The 7,135-nt window shown below is 39.2% G+C and overlaps 1 protein-coding gene across 2 annotated transcripts in view; it reads left to right on the top strand.

The window, feature by feature from the left end:
- The window catches only part of SLC9A9 (solute carrier family 9 member A9), a 177,119-nt gene that overhangs the window by 151,959 nt on the left and 18,025 nt on the right, over window positions 1-7,135 (top strand).

Genomic DNA, 7,135 nt, shown 5'->3' with positions numbered 1-7,135 from the left:
CAGGTGCTTATTCTTCTGTTTCTCCTATTGCAGTGACTTTATCTTGTCTAAGTAATGAAATACTCAATGAAGTAGAAGAGAGAATAATGGACTCTAAAGCCCCAAGCGCACCTTGTGAAGGAAACTGAGGCTCAAGGCTATGTCCAAATGAGTAAATATTATTAACATTAGACAGAACAAACTGATAGCCACCACAGAACATTATATCATCCTGGCTGTTTCAGGCTTCAACTCTGGATCTCACAGAGTAAATCTGAACTGAAGTCTTCCCAACATGCTCTAGCCCCCTGGGCCATGAGGTGTTCCTTCCAGTTCAAGGCCCCAAGCAGAGACAGATCTGCTATTAGGAGTGTCTGCCAGTGCAGAGACCTGAACAAGAGAAGGCGCTTACGCTCCCCAGTCTACCTCAGCATTTCGTTCATCTGTAGTTTCCACGGCTTTTCACTCATCTGGACTCTGGCGCATCTTTAGACGTAAGCCTTGTAAGGCATAAACCCAGAGCTCATGACTGCAGCATGCACTCGGGGATCTTGGAGTTAGGTGGTATGATACTGAGCATTACAACACCAAAGTACCTCAAAACCCTGGGACTTTTTCCAGAAACTGTTGTGATAAGGACCCTGCAGTACCTCAGCAGCAGGTGCTGTAACTCCTGTGCATGTCCCTACCCAAATAAGAAAGATCCAAGGAGCAATGAGAAAATGGAATATCAGCAAGGGCTATAAAACTGAATCCCCTGACCTACTGTAACAAAACTATATCGTCGCTACCTGTAAATCCTAACATCACTTTAAAAAAACAACTATAATATAACAATCACCACACTTGACTGACAGCTGATTGCAAAAATGAGGTGCTTCTTTCCCTGTTCTCAGAGACACTTCCATCTCTGGCAGTGGCACAGAAGAGAACCCTCTGCCCAACCACACTGGCTAGACAGGATATAAGAAAGGGAAGTAACCCATTTTTAGAGGACTGTGTTGCACAAGCTTGCTAATTCTTTTAGCCTACAGCTTGCTTTATGTGACTACAGGTCTGTCAGCATTACTTATAAAAAAAAAAAAAGTCTCTTCCCCTGTTCTCAGCATTGCCCAATTAAGGAGGTTGGGGAACTTATACCCAACCTTTCTTTCAAGTTATACTGGCTCAACAGTGATTTTTTAAAACTGATTGAAAGCAGAGCAAATCTTTGAGTGGACACCTGTAGTACAGTGGGCACTCAACAAACCTCATTTATGTGAGAATTGCTTGATTTAAGATTCAGTAGTACAGCTCTGAATATAAACATGCCCTGAGCTAATAAATAAAGTAGCAAAAAATGTCAAAAAGTCTGAGCACTGTGGTTATTCTTTGGAGAGATACCAGAATTTAATACCACAAACAGAATAAACTTTACAAAAAATTCAATTTTTCAGAGTTAACAGCTGTGTTTTGCACTGGCTCCTAGTGTGCATACACTCATCAGCACATGTGCACAAACAGCCTAAGCGGGATTTTGTGTATTCAAACACCCATCAACAAGTGATTTCTTCATTAAAAGTAGCAATATGAGCAGAACTCCAAAAGTCTGTGAAACAAACTGGACTTTTTGCATTTGTTGTTACAACCTTTTTTTTTTCTTCAATATAATCATGTCAAGTCCTAGAATCAAAATGTGAGAATGTGCTTCTGTTTCTGCGCTTTCAGTAATCTTTTTGCAATCTTTCCGTATCTACAAGCAAAGATCCGTAATTAATACTTTAATGAAATTTAGTTATCGAGATCGAGAATGCTTTGGAAGGCTTTGGAGACTAGGTGACATTTGGTTGTGCTTGTTGCAAAGAAGGAAGAAGTTTACTCCATTTAAAAGATAAAGCCTTGGAGGACTTAGCTTTACAGGTACTTCATAATAGGAATGCCATTCTGCATAATGGTGCCATCCACCTTTTCTAATAGGTTATTTACCACCAATTCCTCTAAAAGAGAAAAATGAATGCACAGATTTTTATTACAATAGACAGAGACATACACCTATGTGCCTCTGTAGGAGACTGCCAATGGCATCGACTATATTTCACTGAACAACATAATGACTACTAGGAATTGTCAATTTCAGTCCCAATAATACTCAGATCAGCAGCTGTGATTGACAATAGCATTCTATAATTCATCGCAGCCAGTTTGAAGGTCTGATAATATTCAGTGGCAGAAGTAAAGTCAGTGCATTCATACTGAAAAGCTAAAGGGAAACTCATTTTGAAGATATTTTTCCTACACTGGATAAAAGGATACTGAGTACGAGCCATTTGGAAGACAAAATGAAAAGCAATAAATGTATCTTATTTCTTATGAGTTTGGTTTTTCAGGGGGTTTTGTGGTTGTTTTTAATTCTCTAGTGCAATTTTGAGCTTTGACTGAACAAAGTAAAATCATATGAATAGGAGTCATTTTTTAAAGAATCATTTTAGCTGTAAAATTTGAGAGTAGAAAGTAAAATGAATGGGAGTGAAGGTATAACTGTGTGTTTATGAACATTGTGTTGGAAAACCTGCACAGTATAAGGGCAAAATGGACAGAAGGAGATACAGAATGAAACTTCCAGACAGTTCCTGACAGAATAGGCTGCGGTATGGGAAGATTAATTACTAATAATCATTGTGCCTTATCTGGGCATTTAGGGATTGTATTTGGTTCCGGAGAGAGTATGGAGGAAATGGGTGACCGTGACCGAACAGCAGCAAGCTTTAAGAAAGTATTTTAGGTAACTTTACACATTTAGAGTAAATCACTAGTACTTTTCTGAGGAAACTGCAATGTAAGAGGCAACACAGACAAAGAGCATGCTGTCTAAAGATTTAACAGGTTGATAATGTGAGTTAGGATGGTTCAACAGTGGCAGAAGTAAAACTCCTAATCCAGAGGGAGGTGAATGATAATGTGAAAACCCGTGAAAACCATAAACCCATGAAAATGATGTCAATCAGATAAGACCTGAAGTGGGGAAAAAGAAAAGAGAGTCCCAGAGGAAAAGAAAAGAGGGAGGACAGACTGCAAATGAACACTCATGGCATTTAGCATGCAATCCCTTAGCAGTATCCCACTAAATATCAACAGCACAGCAAAATACTTCACTGTTCTTTCAAAGCTGCAGTGTTACTGTTTTAAAAGTTAGAAAATTACTATTATCAGTCCCTCCCTTCTGCATGCATTGTGTGCTGATACAAACTGGGTAATGCTTTCAAGACCCACTTCTGCCAGTGCACAGTTGTTCTTGTTCTGACTGTCTTTCTATTGCAGGACTTTCACCACCTCCTAATCATCCAACTAGACATCAGGAGTTAGCGAGTATAGGGAGAAGGCTAAAGCTGGTGAGCCTCCTCTCCCACATCTAGTTTGCCTAGCAGACAGCCAGATAACAAGGGAGAGGAAAGTGAATCACAAGTCTTTCCGAAAACAACTGTCCCTTTGTCACTGAAAGAGTGCTCAAAATGGGAATGATGAATTCAAAAAGTTAGCTGCTTTACTACAGCCACAGAAGTGCCATGAAGTAAAACTTACCAGCACTTGTAATGAGCACAAGAGAGCTTATTTTCTACCATTATGTGGATATTTCCTTGAAATTGATTTTAATATGAGCAAATGTTTAACACATACTATTTAGGTTGCAATATACTGTCTGCTGTGCATAGGGTGTGTTTTGGTAGCACCATATTATCAATTTAAAAAAGTCACAATTATTACTAGTAATGTATATTTGAATTTTCCATCCACGTTAATCCTCATGGTTTCTTACACATACATGCACACAGTGACCTACTGCTACACCTTAACACAAAACTTAACTGGAGGTAACTATCATACCACAGAGAGCAAAACAGATTGACTTCATACAGAGGGCCACAAACACTCGCTGGGAGTTGGACCTGCCACCTGAAGCCTCAGTGAAACTATTAAGTATTTTCCAGGAATTTTTCAGAACAGTAAGGTCAAATAGTGGTCTACTATTAAAAGATCCCATATCTTAAATTCTTTCCCCTTCCTATGTCACCATCTCCTTTGGGTCAGCTCACCTGACAAGGCTCGCAGAACACCTCACTGACTGTCCCAGAGTGACAGGAGGGGAAGCACACACTTCCTAGGCACCTTGCTCACACTGTCAGTGCACTTTACTGCAAATGACAATCAGCCTGATGCTACAAGAGGAATTATTAGAAATAACAAAATCAAGGAGGGAATTATACAAGGAGAGAATGTAACTTCTGATTTCTGATTACATCTGCAGTAAATGGTGTTCACAAATACAGGGAGGGACAGCCCTGTGTTGATGCGGTACACACCACCACATTGCCTTTCTCTGATGCAGAACAGACATGTTAGGCAGAGTGTCTCAGTTTCTCCTCTTGTCCACTCCTTGAACATACTTGTCAGAAAGAATAGCTAGGAATTATGTGACACATTTTTTAACCATAGATTTCAAAGTTCTTGCTAAGATGACTGTCTTTACCACTAATCTTAAAGATAAAAAAAAAGGGGGTGGGGAGGAAGTAGACTGGAGGAGATATGGAAAGATAAGCAGCCCGTCAAGTATCACAGATGTAGTCAGTAGAAGACTAGGAAGAACTCAGACCTTTTATTTTCTTGTATCATATACCTTACAACACACCTTGCTACCTTGTGAACCATATAAAATCCAGACCAAATATTCTTTTTCACATGGCAGACCTGCCTGTCACCTTGGAAACCACGAGTTCACTAAACTGTTTGCCATAGGACACCAAAACATCATCAGGTGTCTCATTAACATAGGGTCAAATTATTCCAGTATCTGCCTCCACTAGTTTAAAATAGTTTCTAAATTTCTTCTGTCCTTGATTTATCTCAGTTTCAAGTCTCTTTCAGTCTCAAAAAATGAGATAACTAATATCAAGGTTTTAAAACATAGTCCCTTTAAAATCTCATTTGTTGGACTTTCACAGTGTGAATTAAAAATAATTATAGAAAAAAAAACATTCAGCAAGAACTGCCAAAGTCTTTTGAAAAATCTGTCTATTTATCCAGACTTTGAACTACAGAGACAAAAGCCTCTGCATTTCAGATGGTACCTCTTTTTGAAAATATTTTAAAGACACTTTAAGTCAGAAGCAGGGAGAGTTGCATTAATAAATTCTGAGAAATAGAGCAGACTACAAAAATATACCACCTTCTGAATTCAGAACATGGGAATCTTAGCTTAGTCAATAATTTGCTGGATTAAAACCACAGAATTCTTGGAGTTGGAAGGGACCTCTAAAGGTCATCCAGTCCAACTCCTCTGCAATGAACAGGGACATCCACAGCCAGATCAGATTGCTCAGAGCTTGCTCCAGCCTGGCCTTGAAAGCCTACAGAAAAGGGGCACTGACCATCTCTCTGGGCAACCTGTGTCAGTGCCTCATCACCCTCCTTACATCCTTACAACCTAAGTCTCTCCTCTTTAAGTTGGAAACCATTTCCCCTTGTCCTGCTACCACACAACCTGCTAAAGAGTCTGTCTCTTTCTTTCCTGTAGCTCCCCTTTAGATACGGAAAGGAAACAACCCTAAGTTCATGTTATTCAAGAGGTACTTTCTTATAGCCCAATCTAAGGAATTACAAAAAAATATCCCCAAAAGCTCTTATCGAGGAGTCATAAATCTCCTTATGCCTAAGTATTTTATTTAAGCAATTCTTGAGAAAATTTCATCTGTTTACACATGCTCAGAGCCATGTTGCTTTTACACTCGAGCTGCCAAGCAGCTTTCCTTCCCTTACAAGGTGTTGTTACTGACTACGTACTTGTCAGCTGAGGAAAATGTATTAAGCAAGAGCGTTTTGCAGTGTGTTCTCATTTTATTAGTCACTGGGTGCTTGATCATATTTGATTACTATTACTTTTCTTCCTTTTCTATTATTGCTGTCTTCAAGATTCTCTTTTTGTTAAAGTAATCTAATTGTCTTCTGCATTGGTGATACCATCCTAATTTGCAGCTGTTTATATAATCCACTTGTGAAAACTGCTTTCATGCCCCACTTACATTTAAAGGTCTGATCACAGGAGCAGGGCCCAAGGCACACCTCACACAACCTCTCTCAATTCTTGGATGCCTTTTGTAAGATGATCCAAGCTGCCTACAGGGGAAATTAGTCTTGTAATGTGCTCTATTCTCTTCTGTCTCTCTTGAATACTTTCCCCATGAGGCTTTGTACCTTACATGTTTTACTTAAACCTACATATATTTGATCTGCTACCTTGACCTTGCCTAACAAATCATTTATCTTATCAAAGAAAGATACTGCTCTAGCCTGACGCAATCTGCTTTTGTTAAAACACACTGCATTTTATCCAATTTTCCATGTAACTTCATGCCCTTGATTACCCTTTTCCTTCAGTATTCAGACACTTTGCTTAGTACTGTGGACAAACTAGTGTAGCGCTCTTACCCCAAAATATTTATAATCTTCTGTCCTTGACAGCTATCCTAGGTCAGACAAAGTTGTATTTGTATGTATGGTTGGGCCCTAACTGTGCTGGCCACGTACTTTCTCTCACAGCTGTTTTCAATAGGAAAAAAACCTTTCAAGTGGGTAAAAATGTTCTTAGAAAATTCTGACTTTTCCTTGAAGCATTAGGCATCTAAACCCAGAAGCATTTTTATCTGAGAAATCTAAGATATTTATATTATAAATGTTAACTTGTCACCTCCCATGAATTGTTTTCTGATCAGAAGGAGCTTCCCTTCTGATGTGCAATATTCAAGAACTGCCATGACAGAATCCAGAATAACATCCCACTGTCATGCTTAGATACAAAAATTCATAGATATTTCTGACTCTCCACAAGCTCTTGTGTGCAATCTATGGAGATATAGCCACGGGAGCTACTCTAATGGTTATCCAGTAGAAACCAATTAGCAACACAGGCAAAAAAGTATTTGCAGTAAAGTTGTCATAAGCCTTTACCTGGATCATGGTGATGCCAATCATCCAAGAGGGACAGATGAAGGGAAACTTTCCTTCTTAGATGTTCCTTTGGCTGAAGGGAAACTAAAAAGAGGCAATTGCATATCGGTCTTTCATGATACCGATGCTGACAAGTCATCAAGCTCCTACCAACTACTGTCATACTGGATAGGGAGCT

This window comes from Gallus gallus, chromosome 9 (genome assembly GCF_016699485.2).
Source record: "Gallus gallus isolate bGalGal1 chromosome 9, bGalGal1.mat.broiler.GRCg7b, whole genome shotgun sequence".
NCBI classification, from domain to species: domain Eukaryota; kingdom Metazoa; phylum Chordata; class Aves; order Galliformes; family Phasianidae; genus Gallus; species Gallus gallus.
The sequence above is the reverse complement of the archived record's forward strand: the minus strand, read 5'-3'. Positions and strand labels throughout refer to the sequence as shown.